Here is a 19296-nt window from a genome sequence, read left to right on the forward strand (position 1 = left end):
TCCAAACACTAATACTCACTTTAGAGTCCTCCCTGAACTTGCCAGGCGGGGACGCTCCTTCCCAGACCGGACGCTCCTTCCCAGACCGGGACGCTCCTTCCCAGGCGGGGACGCTCCTTCCCAGACCGGACGCTCCTTCCCAGTCGGGGACGCTCCTTCCCAGACGAGGACGCTCCTTCCCAGTCGGGGACGCTCCTTCCCAGACGGGGACGCTCCTTCCCAGGCGGGGACGCTCCTTCCCAGACCGGACGCTCCTTCCCAGGCGGGGACGCTCCTTCCCAGACCGGACGCTCCTTCCCAGGCGGGGACGCTCCTTCCCAGACCGGACGCTCCTTCCCAGGCGGGGACGCTCCTTCCCAGACCGGACGCTCCTTCCCAGGCGGGGACGCTCCTTCCCAGACCGGACGCTCCTTCCCAGGCGGGGACGCTCCTTCCCAGACCGGACGCTCCTTCCCAGACAGGGACGCTCCTTCCCAGACCGGACGCTCCTTAAAAGACGGGGACGCTCCTTCCCAGACCGGACGCTCCTTGCCAGACGTGGACGCTGCTTCCCAGACCGGGACGCTCCTTGCCAGACGTGGACGCTCCTTCCCAGACTGGGACGCTCCTTGCCAGACGGGGACGCTCCTTCCCAGACGAGGACGCTCCTTTCCCGACCGGGACGCTCCTTGCCAGACGGGGACGCTCCTTCCCAGACCGGGACGCTCCTTCCCAGACCGGATGCTCCTTCCCAGACGGGACGCTCCTTCCCAGACCGGACGCTACTTCCTAGACCGGGACGCTCCCTTGGTTCAGCAGGCCAAGTGCACTGGGTTTACTGCAGCAGAGAGAGCTCTCCGATGGTCTTTCTTTGTTGAGTTTCAACAATTTGGAGGTCCTGCCTAGACTCTGTTGAGATCCCCTTCTCCACACACAATGTGGTGATAAGGAGCACATCTGAGAATCCTTGGGTTTGCACTCATTCAAAGCCACTTGCCCAAAATGATGAGGTAAGTTTCACAATGAATCTGAGCTCTGAACTTTGCTGAGCTCTTTGACACAGAGTTTATTTTTCATTCCTGATTTTAAGAATAACATTTTGGATTCTCATTATAGCTACTACCCTTTGCTCTTTGGTTTAAAATGCCCTGTATCTTTGTCTCCTGTTCAGTTTTTCCGTTTGTTTTGTTTTAATTTGTTTTTCTCTAAGAAGTCTACTGGGAGAGGGCAGGCATAGATCTGGTGACCCCACTATTCAAGTTGGCTCTGAAGAACAAGGAATGGAATCCTTTGGATAAACTTGCTCTAGGCCATCTTTCAAAAGCCTGTGAGAACACTCCTTGGTCTTATCTTATGTGTTTCTTGAAAACTGTCTTGATTATTTTCAAATGCCTGCACTGGGACTGTAGGTTTCCATGCCTAGTGTTGACGACAGGTAGCCACTGGTCAGGACGTGGGGACACAGAGGCCATACGCAACACTTCATCTTTTTAATTTCTCATCTTTTTCTTTTCTCACAGGCATCTGCACCTATACAAGGTCAATACAGTCCTTATTCATCAGACTATCTTCTCAAATAGCACAATTTCACCAAGAGTAATTGAGAATTACAGTGGTATCTTGGGAGAACCTTTAATTATGACTAAGATTATTCTTTCCAGAGGGGACTTAATGACAAAAAAGTGATAAAATATCTAACCAAGGAAGGTCAACTTTCTTCGGTTGATATAAGAAAGAATCAGAGCTTAGTTCTAACTACAAAATTGTTTCCCAGAAGAGTCTATGGCTAAAGCTAATGAAAAACGTGATAAACAGTATTGCTTCACTCTTGGAAATTCCTGTTCATCTTCTGTGCCTTCCTCCAGCCCATGAAACAGCCTTCCTTCTTTTTATGTCCCACCAACATTCTAATATGCAAAGGTCGTCTCCTTTCCCACCTATACTTGTATTGGTGAGTACAAAGTTGCAATTTCCACTTAAAATTATGGAGGGTAGATTTTTAAGCAGGACAAAAGGAGTTCTGAGAGCCACATTTTAAAAATTCCTGCTTCTTTAGGAGGAATTAGGTATATTTAAAAGGAATTTTGAATATTCCTAAGTACTCAAAATCTCAGTGTCCCTGATTTAAACCAATCAGTGCATTTATCACATGCGCCTCAGGAAAGAAATGCTTAGTTGCCATAGATGAACTGGAGAAGATCAGAAAATGATCTAAGTATTCTGGAAAACTATAGAACTGAAGAATATTTTTAAAAAATGCTCAAATAATTAGATTAACGCTTCTTAAGGTTATATTTCAAATCTTCCCATCCAAAAGTGATCAGAAATTGACCCAGTCTTATAACAAAGGCAAGGGGAATCCAGTGGGGGACTTAAAGGATCACCTAGTCATAATTCTCAGGTAATATTCTGGAATGGATCCAACTATAGATGTCCCCATATCATGTCCACCTTCTTTATAAATGGATCAAAACGTAAATTTTTAAATTAACCATGTAAACAAGAGATTGTGTGGTAGATAAGCCCTTGATCAGAGATATAACAAATTTCAGAGTCTTTTGTAAATGTTCTACAGAGGAAAGGACCTAGATTCAGAATAAAGCACTGACTTTGCAATAGCTCAATGACAACGAATACACCTAACACCCAGATCTTGATTTCTAAATACCATTTCCCACCAAAAGGAAAAGGGTCCCTTGTCACAATGCCTGCTTCCAGGGCAGGGGCAGAGAAGGTACAAGATGCGCTTGAAACATTTTATGTTAATGCCAGGAAATAAGGAACTGCTCAAAAAATGATGGCCACATGAGCCAGCAAAAGGGACTCCAGCTGGCCAGAGCGGGGACAAACTGAGCATCAAAATAAATGATGACTCTGGCAATGTAACAGAATGTCAAGTGAAAATACGGAACGATTGACAGAGTTAGAAAATTCCTAATTGAAACCATCACAGTAAAGATTCATCAGGCAACAATTATCAGAGGGTACTAAGTCAGGAAGCGTTAAGTGTCACGAGGAGAGAATATTCACATGTTCTCAACGTATTTCCCCACAGATTGGATCTTGTTCTGGAGGGAAAATACTATAAAGGACAACTGACAAAATGAGATATGGACTGTAGATTATAAATTAAAATTCATTATTTTGATAATTGTACTTGGTTATATAAGAGAATAGCCTGTTTCTCAGGAAATACACACTGAAGTATTAAGGAGTAAAAAGGCAGGGTATGTACAACTTACTCTTTTCTTTTTAGGTAAAAGATTATTTTAATATAATACAAAGAATGTAAATAGAGAAAACACTCCCTAATTGTCCATGAGGCTATGTGCCATAATGGTCAACAAAGCTGATGTGTTACTGGTATGCAACCTATTCTTAAATGGATCAAAAATATGTGTGTGTATATACACATAAATACATATATACACATGTATATACACAGAGAGAGAGAGAGACTGGGGTGTGCAGGGAAGGATAATAAAGCAAATGTTGCAAAATATTAAAAACATGAAACTCTGAACAGTTTATGGAGTTCTCTGTCTTAGTCTTGTGGTTATTTATTAGCAGGAAATCACAGATCCTTCTGACTTCCCTTTAGGATGTAGAAAGCTGAGAGTATCCGTCTCACCCTTGCAATTACAACAAAGCCACACGATGTCCAAATGTACACCTACTTACACCACATTTAAATCCACGACCTGAGGTTTTTTCAGGGCCATTAGCGAACTCGAAACCTAAAGACAGGCATCCAAGGACTAATAAGATGTGAGCACTTGCTTACCTGGAGCAGAGGCTGCTGGACAGTCGGAAGGCATCAGCTGGAAGTCTCCACAGATCACTGCAGGTTGAGCAGGGGCTAGAAAGCAAATATAATACTCCTGAGGTGACAGACACAGAGGCGTTTGTGTCCACTTGCAGACTGTTCTGCACGGACTTCATAAAAGAGACAGGAGGCAGAGTCCCGAGAAGACATCCTTTGCGGGGTGGGCAGTGGGGTGGGGCTATTGGGAGGCAGGCAGAAAACAGAGGCAAGAAGCCCCTTCCATGGATCCGGTCCCCATATCCCCTACGGACTAAAGGTCTTCAGCTGCTGGGAAAGGGCAGAAAACTCAGTTACCCTTGGGGCCTTGGTGAAGCCCCACCGCAGGTAGAAGGGAAAAGGAAAAACCCACGTCCCCTGTAAGGGGAAGAACACAAGTTGGGGCCACACTCACAGCTGGGGACAGGGCAGGATGGCCGAGAAGCCCCCACCTAGAGACTCCAGGACACCATGCCTGACTGAGCTAGAGTCATTTTTTTTTCCCTTTTTTTCCAGCTTTACTGAGATAGTACTGACATATAACCTATATATGTTAAAGGTGTACAATGTGATGATTTGACAGACGAAATGTTATAGAAACCTGAATCCTGTCAAGAGACCAAGCGACACTCAGATGGTTGGAGAACTCAGGTTTACTGTACCGGCAGGCCCAGAGGAGTTAACACTCCAAGCTCTGGACCCCGTCTATAGGTTTACACAGGCTTTTATAAGGTTTTAGGTTTCAATTAAGTTCGTGTCATATGCAAATGAGGTGTTAGAAATGGACCAATCAGGAGTGAGCTTTTGGGAACTAATGGAATTTTAGAGGTAAGTTTTGTTTTCCTAGAAGCAAGCTGTTTTACAGAAGCGCAAAAGCTGGAAGGCAATGGCCCTATCTGGGAGGTCTTGCTGGTCCCTTTGTGGGTTTTCCCCCTTCAGTACGTACTGCAAAGTGATTACCACAATAAGGTTCGTTAACGCCTCCATCCCCTCACATCCCCTTTCCTTGTGTGTTGATAACATTTAAGATCTACTCTGTTAACAGCTTCTAAATGTAGAATACGGTACTGTACATTGTAGTCACCACGCTGTCCCAGAGCATGTTCATCCCACACTAGGAGTCTGTGCCTTTGACCAGCATCCCCCTACTTCCCCCACCCTCCTCCAGCCCCTAGCAACCACCATCCACTCTCTGCTTCTATGAGTTTGGCTCTTGCAGATCCTGCTTGTAAGTGAGAACATACAGTATTTCTCTTTCCCTGTCTGACTTACTTCACTGAGCATAGTGCCCTCAAGGTCCACCCATGCTGTCACAGAAAGGCGGAATTCCCTTCTTTTTTATGGTTGAATAATATTCCATTGGATAAATACACACCACATTTTCTTGGTCGTTTCCATGTCTTGGCTATTGTGAATAACGCAGCAATGAACATAGAGATGTGGGTATCTGTCTGAGACAGTGTTTTCATTTCCTTCGGATATGTGCCCAGAAGTGGGATTACTGGATCACTTGGTAGTTCTATTTTTAATTTTTTTGAGGAATTTCCATACTCTTTTTCATAGTGGTTGCACCAATCTGCACCCCCAGAAACAGTGCACAGGGATTCCCTTTTCTGAGACAGGGTCTTAATCAGAACAGAGAAGGCCACCTGTCTTTATCCCATAGCCAGGAAAACAAGCATCAAATAACAGGCAACAGCAGTCTGCTCCTGGACCGCTGGGCAAGGAGCAGGAACGTGGGGGAGAGACCCTCTCTGAGGCACACCAAAAAGAGAAGACCTAACGGTGAGGTCGGAGCAGACATTCAGATAAATGCTCTAGAAAACGAGCCCCCCCGAAGCACAAGGTAAGGCAATGCTGGAGGGATTTGAAGACTGTGGTGCTCCAGGGGCGAAAGTGACAACAGCAAATCCCACGCATTGCCCACCGCCTGATTAGTGACTCAACTCCACACACCAAAGGCCTCCCAGAAGGAAGTACGCATTTCCAGGCATGAGAACTATTTCACTGATTTCTGCTTTGGGTGAAGATTCACTGTCCCACCTACAACTGAAACACTGTATAAACTGTATCAAACAGCAGCTCTCAAGATACTGCAGGTCAAGCAATGGAGGACAGTGGCCCTTGCAAGGCAGAAAAACCTACAACTGGCCCTGCTTTCTGCTTGGAGAAAGTTTCCAGACCAAGGAGCAGAAAAGGAAACCCAGGAAGAACCTGAAGTGGGGACATGGACCGGGGTCCAGGGAAGCCAAGGTGGCTACATCACCCAGGGAAGACCACCAGCGAGGAGAGAGGCACAGAGAAGGGACTCCGGAGACCCCGGAGGACCCCGAGTATTCCGCTGGGTCTGATCTGCACGTGCCCCGTGAAGCAACAACTCAGGCAAGAACCTACACTGCCCAGATTTCACAGGAGGAGCGCCTGCTGCCGGTGAGGAAGGGCACATCCTTGGCATCCACCCTACCCTTCCCTCCTGCCCCATCCTTGGTGTCCGGATAACAGAGGACTCTCAGACCTGCCCCCCTTGGAGACATGTCATTGCTGCTGACCTTTCGTGTCCGGCTTTCTGGACAATTCGTGCCTATTATCACAGAAGTAATCGACACCGAGCTGACAGTGTGAGTCTACTGCCGCCACCCTCTCCTGTTACACCCTCCTTAGTAAGTCAGTTTAATTATTAAATGCAGCCAACCCCACAACGAGATGATCCTTCACCAGGCAGCCACTGGGTGTGATTGGAATGAAACAAGGGGGAGCTTGTGGGGATCAGTCTTGAAATTTCTGAAAATTCAGGATTTCGTCCTGATCTAGCATTTTTCTCTTTCATACGCCTGGCTGAAGAGAGCCTAGGAGATTCAGACTTAATTCTAGTTATGTTGTATGAAAATTTTCTCTATGAAATGGTTTTCTGCCTCTTATATCCAACCTTTCTGGACAAAAGTTCTGGATGACAGTAGTTCTGGGATGGTTGGGAAAAAAAGTAAATATATATACATATTTATAGTTAGTGATTTTATATATACGTGTGTGTGTGTGTGTGTATACACACATATATATATATATATGTGTATATATATACAGTTAGTGAAATGGGACACACAGATTGGGTGAAAATGGAGGGAGAGCAACCCTGGCATCTAAAGAGGTAACCTTTAGATCCTGGAAAGCAAGAGTGGGGGAGGGGAAGGCAATAATGATTTATTTTTATTTTTAAGAACTGCTCTTGGAAGCCTTCTCCTCCTGAAAAACAAAACAGCATAACTCCTTGTGCTACTTTGCCCAAACTTACTGCAAAACCCATAAATTAAACTGGCTGACTAAGCCTGCCATTCCTGCCTGCCTATGAGACCAGAGGAGGTGGCCCCAACTCCCCCCTTTTTCACCCAGAATACCCCATGTGAAGTGCAGTGCACACCTCCTGCGGAGTATGACTCACTACTCTGGACAAGCATTCCCTCTGAAACCAAGGACCAAACGAAGTTATTTAGACTGAATTAGGGGGCCCTAGGGCTTATGAGATTTCAAGTAGATTTCAGAGCAAAGAACATTCCCAGGGGTACAGAAGGCTAATTCATAATGATAAAAGAGTCGATTCATCAAGAAGACATTTCTAGATATTTAAGTGCCAAATAACAGAGCTTGAAGACACATGAAGCAAAAGCTGATAAATAGACAAATCCACAAACATAACTGGAGATTTCAAGACTCTTCTGAGTAATTCCTCAGCATTCCTCTACAAGTCTCAAATTTAGTTGGTACAAATGCACCTGTAGTTTTAGTGCACTTTGTGGAAATGCAAAAAAAAATTTAATCTAATGCATCTAATACTAGCTATAAATATAAGTAATCACATGTCATGTTCTCATTTAGATGGGCAAAAACAGGCCTCCGACTGAGAAATGAAATATCCGCTGGGCTAAAGTAACACACATTGATGAAGTCAGCTGAAAAATTAACAAGGGACAATATTTCTCCCAAAGAAACACTGCACAAAGTCAAAACGACTTTGATAACTATTGAATTCTCACTTACTCAACGAGAAACTTTGTTCTCTAAAACCAGAGTACGAGACACTTGGTTCTTTGAAAATGTATCAATAAGAATGAAATATCCCTCTCTTTGCTTATCTCTTTGACATAGAGAACCAGTCTCATATCTCAAACCTGGCGCAGGGGTTTCTGGACACATTTAGTATCTATTTTAACTTTGTAGTTCCCAAAGTTCCCTGAAAATTTCCCACTTGTGGTACAGACATCATGTTGCGCTCTTTACGCACAGCCCTCATCGCCTTTGAACCTGTCAGCACACGGTTTCACTTAAATTTCACCTACTCCCACCCTTCCTTAAAATCTCGTAACTCCACTCCCTTGTCCTGTGAGATGTTCCACTGCTCACTGAAGGCCAGGGTCAAATCCTCAAGGCGATTCTGGAAGAGTGGGAAACTAGCTCACAAAATGCCTTCCCTGAGGCTAGAGCTGTTTGCTGATTCTTCCTGCTTTAAAATTCTTGCAACTTACTTTTCTCTTTTCTCTGACAAACCCCCATCTTTGCAGTACATCCTCCACTTGTAATAGAAAAGAACAAATCTGACTGCATAGTACATCTGTTCCTTTGACTTTAACCCTGTGCTGTTTCCTAGGCTCAGTCTTGCTAACTCTGCACCTTTTATAAAAGAATGTTGCCTAGAGCCTGAAATAGACAGGAGAGCCCAGTCTCAAAGCTCTGACCTTTAAGGGTGTAACACTTTCTCATTCATATAAAGATAACAAGTTGCAGAGTAGAAAATAACATTTGTTTTGTTGGATGTTTTACAGGGGCACCATGACCTGATCCACGTAGAGGGCTGCAAGAACAAAGGATTCAGAACAAAGAAGTCTGCACCAACCAACCAGATCCGCTCCCCCTTTTTAGCAGACAAGGAGCCTGAATTCTGACTTTGGGAAGATGGTTCTCCAGGACATTAGTCTGCCATCTTCTTGGCCTGCTGACTTTATGAATAAAGTCGCTATTCCTTGCCCCAACACACCCCGTCTCCTGATTTATTCTCTTGCGGTGTCTATCAGCCTAGACTCAGTAACACCCTCCCTATACATTCTTTACCCAGAATAGCTTATCCTTTAACCCAGAAGCTGTGCCCCAGGAAGGTGGTCAGGGGCGGGTAGCCTCAGAAGAAGGAACAGACCCTACGGAGTTTCTCTGTGAGGCCAGGCAGATGCATCAAGACTGCGAAGAATACAGCACCCCGAAACCCCGTTCGTGGTCCCTTTCTGTTCCGCCCTGCTTGTCTCTCAAACCTCAGGACACCAACCCCAAGACAGACTCACAGTCCCTAAGGCATGAGCCTGCTGTGACCCCCTTTGCCTGGCAGAGCCATAAAGCGGCTCTTTTCTCATTCCCCCCCCAAACCCAGTCTCTGGGTCTGAATTCGTGTCTCTGGGTCCAGAGGCCGGTGTTTGGGCAACAATGCTGCGGGACGACGGCCCCGTCAGGCCATAGGCGATCCTAGGCTGACAGGGCTGGCAGAAAACGCTTTACAAGAATGTTCTCAATTAACACTTGTTTCATACATTTCATCTATTCACGATCATCTGTGTGGAAATATTTAGAAGAAAAGGGCCGCAGGAAGAGGTTTTTCCGAAAGGAACCGACTAGGAGAGCTCTGGAGGCAGTATCAGAGCAAACCACTAGAAAGCACCTTAACACCATTCATTTATTATCTGGATCACTATTTGACCATAAAAAAGAAAAGAGGGAGAGAGACTGAGGAAGGTCACCCGCATTCTACCTCAGAACACGAACCTTCTTGAGGAGCGCACACTCCGGAGCTCAATCCTCCGGCGCTCCTCAGCCGGCGGGGCGCTCTCGCGCGGCCCGAACTACAATTCCCAGCGGCCCGCGCGGCGGGAGGCCGGGACTGTGTGAGGGAGGCCGGAGTTCTGCGGGCTGGGTCGCTCCTCCTTGGGAAGCGGTTTGCAGCCCTTTGCGCCCGGGGCGTCTGCAGCTCGGCGCGCACGCCGGGGCGGGTCACGGCAGCGCGCGGCGAGCTGGGCGGGCAGGTGGCGGCGGTGGCGCCTGTGCTGTCAGGCAGGCTGTCGGGGAGATGGGCGACCCGGGGCCAGAGGTGAGTGGCGGGGCCCAAGGGCGGTGCAGCCACAGTAGCCGTGACAAAGACTGTGGCCTGCAGTATTAGTGGCACTCTGAGCCACGCTTCCCCGCTTCGCTTAGAGCCATCTGATGCTTGATGCACGCACAGTTCTGGTCTCCTAAGACCGTGTTTTGAAGTGGGGCAAGAGCGTCTTGTATACGATGGCACCCAGGTTAGGGAGAAGGGACGGCTGGTGGTGAGGAAGGAGGTGAAAACCAGAAGGGCTGCAGGAAGTCCAGATCTGAGCACAGGTGTCAACATAACATGAAGTCAGGTAGCTTGAGGACCTACTTCCCTCACCTTTGAGGTCATGGCTCCACAGTACAGCAGTGATGTTCACAGTGGAGGCCCCGCATCACCGGGAGCGTGGTGTGTCCTTGTGCGGTTATTTCGCTCTGGGACAGTGGTTCTCAGGCATTACTAAGTGGAAGCTTGCGGATTCCTGATCCCACTCCAGACCTGTGGAATCAGCATTCGGAGGTGGAGCCTAGGGATCTTCATTTGGGCACAGATACAGGAGTATATGAATCTCTGGACACACTTTGTAAAGCATTGGCTCCAGAAACCCAAGGGGGTACTCTGATAGGTTTAGGGATAATTTCCACCCAGAACTGTTAAAGTTTTACAAAGGCTCTGCTTCAAGTAGTATCTTAGTAACTTAGTTAGCTAGAGGTTATTTTTTACTGCAAACTACTCTTCAAGTACTGTAGGTAGTTGAGGTTTGCTCTTAAAGGGGTTTTACTCTTTCTTTAGATGGGTGCCTGTTTAGTGTTTGTGTGTTTTTTGGTTGCTGTAGGTTATGGCAACCATGTAAATCACTTGTTTTTAAATCAAAATTCCCTTCATAAACATTGTGGTAACATTGTTTTTGCAGCTGTAGTAGGGTTATATAGAAATTCTTTACAAGATCATTTCCTTGGCATTCCTCCCAATTAATAGTACATATATGGTGCTCTTTTCTTGACAATGGGAAATGTTGCAAGTTTAGAGGTACCAAGAAGGGCTGTGTGCCGACTTTACCCCCCATGTGGTGAGGGCTAAGTGAGTAGTAGTGGAAATTGAAGAACCATGGTATCTGTTTTTGTACTGAAAACATTTGGAAAGAGGATTCCGTGGGGCATTAGGAAAAATAATTTAGGTTCTTCCTGACCGTGGTATAAAGACACAATGAATAGGATACAGTGACCTTGATGCAGTTTTGAGCAGCTACAAATGTTTGTGATCTGTGTGCCTCGCTTTGAGAAACAGCAGGAATCTACAAAATTAAGCTTGGAAAAATAAATTGATATAACATTGTGTCATACTCTGAGGATTAAATGCATAATTATATTGTAAATTCTGACTGAGTTAAAATATCAGCTGGTGTCCAGCTGAGGTTTAGAAGTCTTGATTCAGATTTTATTTTAAATATAGAGAATCTTTTGTGTCTTTGCATCCAGAGTGGTGTACATCCAGCTTGACAGAACCTTTTATTTTTAGCCTTGTTTCCAAATAGAGGATTAAGACTTGACAGCTCCATAAGAAGTGAATTACATGCTCTAAGGGAAATTGCAGTACCAGAAGAATCTAGTCAGGATATTCCTAGTGCATTTAAATGGTGCCACATACAAAACAATGATAATTTAATTGTTTTTTGTATTTTAATATTTTATCTTTTTCTCAATTATTTTTTGGGAAGGGGGAGGTAATTAGGTTTGTTTACTTATTATTTTGTTTGGGGAGGGTAATTAGGTTTATTTACTCATTTACCCTTGGAGAAAATACTGGGGATTGAACCCAGGACCTTGTGCATGCTAAGCATGCACTCTACCAGTTGAGCTGTACCCCTCTCCCCATTGAACTTTAAACTACAGAGACAGAGTTTACTTTCCTCTGCTGGGTTCCTATTACTGGGTTCCACCAGGATATGTTTATTACTTTTTTTTATAGTACCATCCAGAAAAGATGAAATGCTACTGGGTATACAGTTCTTTCTTTGCTTGAGGCTTCTCAGATTCAAAAAAATGTTTGTGTTGTTTGTATATGTTTCATCAAGAAGCGTGTGACTACTTGATGTGCTCTTGGTTTGGATTTCCTGGTCTTTTCACATAAATCTTATTTTCCAGCCTTCAGTCTGCATTGTGGCCCAGCACCCTCTTCGTATGCAGCCATGTTATGCATGAGCCCCAGGCTAAACAGAATGTGCTGAAAGAAAGGGATGATGAAAAGCGGGGTGCAGAAGAGCCTTGTCCTTGGTGTAGGTCTTGCTGAAGAGCAGCACGCCAGCGGAGGAGGGCACCTGCTCCCTGCTCTCCCGGACCGGCTCTCTTTAGTGTCATGTGGCCACTTCTCTGGATGACTGTCTTATGAGTCATCCCACGCTTCGCACTCTCCTCATCTTCTTGCAACACAGCTCCAGTGTGGCTCCCATCTCAACACTACTTGTTGATTCCTTTGCCTGTAGAATAAAATCTTAAGTTTTTGACGGGGATATTTAAGACCTGGTCTCTGTTGAAGGCAGTATGTGTAAAAAAAGGATTGAGAAGATTCAGGGTTTGATGTAGGTATAAGGATACAGAGGATGAAGCAGAGCTGGCAAAGAACGCCATGATTCTGAGCTTAGATGTCTAAAATATTACTAATAACCATCCCAGTGACGAGGTACTGTACTTTTTTTTTTTTAACATTATCCTGGGCTGTTTACCATTTCCAGAGGCTTTTTTTCCTCTGTGTAGATTTAAGCTCTTTTTGGGTTTTGTTGTCATTACATAATCATTTTCTTTGACTCTTTTCTTCTGCTGTTTTGTTTTTGATTATTCTGTGCCACCTGTAAGGCCTCCTCTTCATAGGAATTCTTGTTAATTCTAACCAAAAAACGCAACTGATTGTAAATGCACATTTAGTTTGCATGATTATTCATGACTTGTAAATTTGCTGGCTTCCTTTTCAGGAAGGACCATCATGACCTGTTCTTGAATACAGTGATCTGGTCTGTGGTGACAGCAAGGAGCCTAACGCCTGTCATAGTGACATAAGTATATTATTTTTGTGTCTTCAGTTCTGTCACTAAGTGCAGTGATGTGCTGATCTGGCTTGTGGTGTGGCTTGATCTGGCTCGCAAGAATAGATTGTTAAATTTGAACTGATTGTTACACATAGCCACTATTAAAAATTCAAGTATATAAATTTAAAAGTAAATAGATGATCATCACACTTAAGGTGGTAAGTGCTCAAAACTCTTCATATCCTAATGTTTACACACTTGAGGTTATTTACATCTGTTGTACTGTATGGTAGAAATACTATGTAACAGTGTGGTCCTGAAGGATGATGGAAGTATTTACACCAAGGTAATTGGCAAACTACAAAGCAGGGCTTGATTTATTATTTGTTGATTGTCTAAACTGAAGAAAGTGACAGATTAAATGTTAGTGAGGATTAAGCCCAAAAAGGTGGTATGTTTCTACTGCTAGACTGCATGCTGTATGAAAAATTGAGGAAGTCTTGTAATATTTGAAAACTCATTGATTGAACAAAGATGTTAGTGTCATCGATGAATGAGTGGAGTTCTGATGTACATCTTTTTTTTGCTTTCCTCTTATTCATTAATGTAAATGAAAAGATCAACCACTCTTCACATTAGAACTGTATTTACTTGTGAATCATAAGAGCAACTTCTTTGTTGAATCAGGTGATAATCAAAAATTCAGCCAGATTTTGTGACATTATTATTGGCTATAGATTTTAAAAACTGATAAGTGGATCTTTTAAGGAATAGCAAGTCGAACTGAAGTCATAGGTATAAACTGAAAATCAAGGTAAGTGTTCTAGCTTAAAATTTATTTCTAAAATCATATAAAGAACTCTAACAAACATTTTACATTAATTCTAGAAGTAGTTTCATAGATTTTACTTACATGTGTGCAATTCTTTTTTCAGATTTTGTCCCCTAAAATGCCAAAACGATAGAGTGATTTTTTGCATTTGTCAAATGTGAAGAAGATGAAAACAGACACAGGAAGTAACAATAAGAACAAAACCATTGTCGATTGCGTCGATGGAATCAAATTACAAACATGTTGAACAACCAATCATTGAAGAAAAACCATCATGTTCATCAAAAGAAGAAATAGATAATCTTGTGCTTCCAGATTGTTGGAATGAAAAACAAGCATCTATGTTCGCAGAGCGGTACAAATGGCTCGGAATAAAAGAAGGTAAATTAGGATGTGGGGATTGCTCCACAGTTCGGCATTTGGGATCTAGGGCAGAAAAGCATGTTCACGTGTCCAAGGAGTGGGTTGCATGTTTAGTAACCCCGAATGGCAGTAGTAAGTCTACCAGACAAGCTTCTCTGTGGAAAAAAATGAGGGAGCACGATGTTTCTAAAGCCCATGGTTTTAAATTCAGGATTTGTTAAAGGAATCAGTTAATGACTCAATTTCTAATTTAGTACATAAACAAAGTAATAGAAGTATTGATGCTATTGTAAAAATTTTCAGTACTGTTTATAGTTTAGTAAAACGTAACAGACCTTTATCTGATATTGAGGGAGCGATAGAATTACAAGAGAAAAATAGAGACGTCAGTTGTTTAAATACACGATACAGTGCAACAAGAATAGCAGAGCATATTGCAAAAGAAATGAAGATGAAGATATTTAAGAATATTTTGGAAAAGAATGCCAAAATCTGTATTATAATTGATGAGGTATCTACAGTTCCAAAGAAAAGCACCCTAGTGATTTATCTCCAGTGCACAGTCCAGTCAACTCCTGCACCAGTTATGTTATTTGTTGCTTTAAAAGAATTGGCGTCAACCACAGCAGAGTGTATTTTCAATACGTTACTGAGTACTTTAAATGATTGTGGCTTCACCAATGAATATTTGAAAGCAAACTTAATTGCATTTTGTTCTGATGGTGCTAATACAACGTTGGGGAGAAAGTCTGGAATAGCTTCAAAGTTGTTAGAAAATTTTCCTGAAATCGTTGTTTGGAACTGTTTAACCCATCGATTGCATTTGTCACTTGATGATTCAATATCTGAAATAAAACAAGTTAATCATTTAAAAATATTTCTTGATAACATTTATTCCAGTTATCATCAATCTAATAAAAAGCAGAACAAGCTTTTAGAAAATGTAGCTAAAGATCTTGAAATTGAAATTGTTAAAATTGACCAGGTAATGGGACCAAAATGGGCGGCATGTAGTTTACAAGCCGCAACCACTGTATGGTGAGCTTATCTTGTGTTATATATGCACTTTTCCTCATTCTTATTCTGGCTTGGCAGAGAGATTAGCTAACATTAATTTCTTGCAAGATCTTGCTTTAATGATTGACATTCTTGAAGAATTTTCAGTCCTTTCAACAGCATTACATTCAGAAAGCACAAAAACTGATCAAATGCACCATGAGAGCCTTGGAAAATTTAAAAATTGGTACTAGAAAGCATGAATCTCAAACTGAAGGTTTGATTAAGTCAGATAAGTTTAAAGATATTCCATTTAATAAAAATAATAAATTTAATGCCCTTCCTAGGAATACATTACTAGAAAATAAAATTCAACACATGAACTTAACGTCTTTTATCTGACAGAAATCATGATATTTTTAATTATTTTGATTTGCTAGAACCTTCTACGTGGCCTTATGAAGAAACCTCACCATGGGTAATTGGTGAAAAAAAAATTATTTCATCTGTGTGAAATTTTAAAATTTGAAATTGATTTGAATGATTTTCGGGAATTTGTAAATAATAATATAAAGTCAAACAATGTTTCAATTCCTGCAACTGTACAAAAAGCTAAAAAGGTAGTTAGCATCATTGCAGTCAACAGTGCTGAAGCTGAAAGAGGTGGTCCATTTAATGAACATAATTTGTACAAGGGTGAGAAATAGTTTAACAATAGATCATGTATCAGATTTAATGACAGTAAATTTGTTGGGAAAAGAGTTAGCCGATTGGGATGCAATTCCCTTTGTAAAATCCTGGTCAAATTGCAACCATAGGGTGGCTATGGATACAAGAGTTCGGCAAAAGTCAGCAAAAGCCTCTGAGAATCAGTTCGCTATATGGGACTTACAATAAAGAGTGTTGAATATGCTTTTATATTTGGAAATTGTGTGCTACACATCATATATATATATATATATGTTTTTTTATTTTGAAAGCCAGTTATTAAACTTTTATTATCAGCATGTTACTGTTGAAAAAGCATTCTCCAGGGCAGGGAGGGTATAGCTCAATTGTAGAGAACGTGCTTGCACGAGGTCCTGGATGCAAACCCCAGTACCTCCTCTGAAAATAAATAAATAAACCTGATTACCTTCCCCCACCTCCAAAAAAAAAAAAAAAAAAAAAAAGGCATTCGCCAAAGAGATAAACTTGATTGTTTTTAGGAGCTGTGGTTTTTTAGAAGTTGGCCCGTGTCTGCTAGAGTGGGCCATCATAATACATATTTCAAGGAGTCCTGTACAGAACATCCAACAATTTTCACTTTTGCTTTGTTGTACTTTTCGTGAGGCTACTAAAGAGTAACATAACCCAGGTAACTTCTAAGCCCTGGGGGTTGTATCAAATAAAAGAGAAATGGAAGAAAAACCGCAAGCATTTTGGCTTATGTTTCTCACTTCCGTGTCTGTGTTATCTAATACGGTAACCACTAGCAACGTGTGGCTATTTGAAATAAGTGCCTTAGAACTAAGAAAGTAGACTTTATTCAATTAATTTCGATTAAATGTAAAAACTAGAGCCGTGTAACATTTTTGTTTAACTCAACTTGAGTTTTTTTAGAAATACATTTCGCTTTGCTACCTTTGTAAGAGGTGCTTGTTGTGCAGTGTGCCTGTGTGATGTCTAAGGTTACGCATAAACACTGATTGAGTTGGTGTCAACAGGTGGATTAAGCGTAAATTAATTTTTTCCATGACTCAATGTAATGTAGTGTGTTTACCTGAATATTTTATACAGACAACATGAATTAGTGATTACTTATGTAAATCATAATTGGTAATTAAATTGAAGTACTTGTTTTAATTACTTTTTTTTTAGTGTAGACATGGATATGGACACATGTTAAAATTTTAAATGAAGGCATACTGAAAAAGTCAAGTAGAGCTGCAGAAGCCAATACTCCAACTGGAACAGTAAACAAAAAGGCCGGAAGAAGATATGTTGCAGATGAATGACAATTGCAGTTCGCTTTGGCAGAGGAAAACAAGCTATTGTTTAACAAAAAATAAGATAGTGAAGTGGACAAAATTGAGACAGTTCCAGCAAATGTGTAATGAATGAAGTTATCTCTCAAAGGTCAAAAAAGAATTGAAATTTAGTCACTTGAAATCACAATGAAACGTTTTTAAGCAATGTTTAAAAGGATTGACTTAGTTAAGTTTGGTCAGATATGAAACAGCTTGGATTCCTACATGAAAAAGAACTCATTTTAGATGGGCAGGTAGCAAAATAAATTATTTCAGTTAGAGAAATTGTCAGAGAATTAGGAGTTAAAGCCTAAAAATGTTTTCTAATTAAAGTACAAAATCTTTATTTGTCACCAAATGTTGCTTGTAATATACAGGGATTTCTAACAAAAGTAAAAATTGATTGATTCAAAATCTGAAAAATTACAGGTACTTTAGCTTTAGGTAAATAATGTAATAGAAGAGATCCTGTCCAAGTAATATTTGGAGTACATTTTGTCTCATAAGATGTAAAAATTTATGAGTCAATTTCAATTCGTGGCCTGAGAAATCAAACTTGTATAGCTATATTTTAATCTTTTAAATGTATCAGAAGAGTTTCAGCTAGATAAGAAAAAATTATTTTCTATCACAATAAATAGCATTCCAGTTCGGTTAGGTCCAAAGTCAGAGATTTCATTGGAATTTTTTTAATAAGCCTGATATTTTCTCTTATTTCTTCATCCCTCTGTGTGATTGGTGCAGTTTTCTGAAATGGTCCCTATGACAGGTGTCCTGGGTACAGCCGTTAAGTGCTAAGTGCCGTGAGTCCACATCAGTTTATAGGGTTGCTGAAGAACTAAAGGGCAGTGAGTTTAGTGATCTTGTGTACTCTGCCAGTTGGTTGATTTGTGGAAGAGTCTACAAAACTTACTGTACTGTTGCTAACACCAGTTCAAGATTTTCTTGCAACAACAGAAATGCTAGCCAGATATTAACAGTCAAAGGGAAATGGCAGTTTGCTTAGTCCCCAGTACCACATGGCGTGTGAATGGTGTAAATCTGAAGCTCCAAGGAAGGGAAAATGCCTGCCTGCGCTACCTAGACAAGTACTAGGATTTACTTTGAAACTGAAACTTTAAAAAATGAAAATCAGAATAATTTTACATTTTTCTAATACGAATCAGTGTGCATAGGATTTTAACTGTTTTGACATTGTTATATAAATTTTCTATAAAAACCACAAGAAAATTTTGGAAAATGTTTCATTTATTGATAAATTTAGAGTTGCTTTTCAGTTTACTTGGTAACTCTAAATTCAGTCTTAACAAGACTGAGCGTTGACACAAGATTTATTGGATTTACTTAACTTGGACAAAGGTAGTTTCCAAACTGATGTGCTTTTGCTCTGAAGGCAAATCAATTTAAAAAATGAGTAGGTTTTTTTTTTTTTGGTGTGGATTTAAACAATAAAGGAAATTATTTTCTTTCAGTTGTTGGCAAACTTAACTGTGTTTGGAACAATTTGGATATATGAATCTACTTTTTTCAAATGTAAATTTTGTGAAATTTATGTACAAATCAAGTACTTGTGATGAAAAAGGCACTGAGATAAATCCAGATAAGCTTTAAGTATAAAACACATGTAGCATGTAAATTATTCACATTTACAACTATATTGATAATGTGTTGAAGTAATATTATGGGTAAGTTGAGTTAAATAAAATATTAAAGTTAATGTCATCTATTTATTTTAACTTTAGAATTACATATAAGGCTTATATCATAGTTCTGGTGCCCAGTACTGCTCTGTATGATGTTACTGTCAAATCTGGGTTTCTCTAATCCAGACCTCTCTTGACTTCAGGATCCATAGTCACCTGCCTTGTCATTTTCACAGGTTGTCCCATAGGTGTCCCAGCCTGCCTATGTCCAAAGCTGAACTTAGTCCCTCACCATGTCTGTTTTGGAGAATGGCACAACTGTCCATCTTGTTTCTCAAACTAGAACCTCAGAAGATATTTGAAACCTTTTCTTCATCTTCTTGCCTTCTCTCTTTCACCTTTTAAGTATCTCTGAATCTGTATTTTCCTCATTGTCACCACTGCAGTTATCTTAGTCCAAGCCCTTGTTTTTTTTGCATAGGGTAACATAACATAATAACTTCCCAACAAGTCTCCCTACCGTCACCCTTGCCCCTTCCTAATC

At 41.4% G+C, this 19296-nt stretch overlaps 2 long non-coding RNA genes across 5 annotated transcripts; both read left to right on the forward strand.

The window, feature by feature from the left end:
• The first annotated feature begins 99 nt into the window (after nucleotides 1-99).
• Nucleotides 100-8804, forward strand: LOC135318640 (uncharacterized). Its single transcript, XR_010376924.1, has 2 exons — nucleotides 100-989; nucleotides 8596-8804. It is a non-coding gene; the product is annotated as an uncharacterized LOC135318640 (long non-coding RNA).
• An 899-nt stretch (nucleotides 8805-9703) lies between these two features.
• LOC105105752 (uncharacterized) lies at nucleotides 9704-18826 on the forward strand. Of its 4 annotated transcripts, XR_010376927.1 has the most exons (5): nucleotides 9704-9902; nucleotides 12032-12566; nucleotides 12856-12940; nucleotides 13845-14122; nucleotides 16961-18826. It is a non-coding gene; the product is annotated as an uncharacterized LOC105105752 (long non-coding RNA). The 4 variants fall into 4 exon arrangements; XR_004131138.2 differs by lacking the exon at nucleotides 12032-12566 and having other exon boundaries at nucleotides 12856-13127; XR_010376925.1 differs by lacking the exon at nucleotides 12032-12566 and having other exon boundaries at nucleotides 9710-9902.
• The last annotated feature ends 470 nt before the right edge of the window (nucleotides 18827-19296 follow it).

This window comes from Camelus dromedarius, chromosome 19 (genome assembly GCF_036321535.1).
Source record: "Camelus dromedarius isolate mCamDro1 chromosome 19, mCamDro1.pat, whole genome shotgun sequence".
Lineage (NCBI taxonomy): Eukaryota > Metazoa > Chordata > Mammalia > Artiodactyla > Camelidae > Camelus > Camelus dromedarius.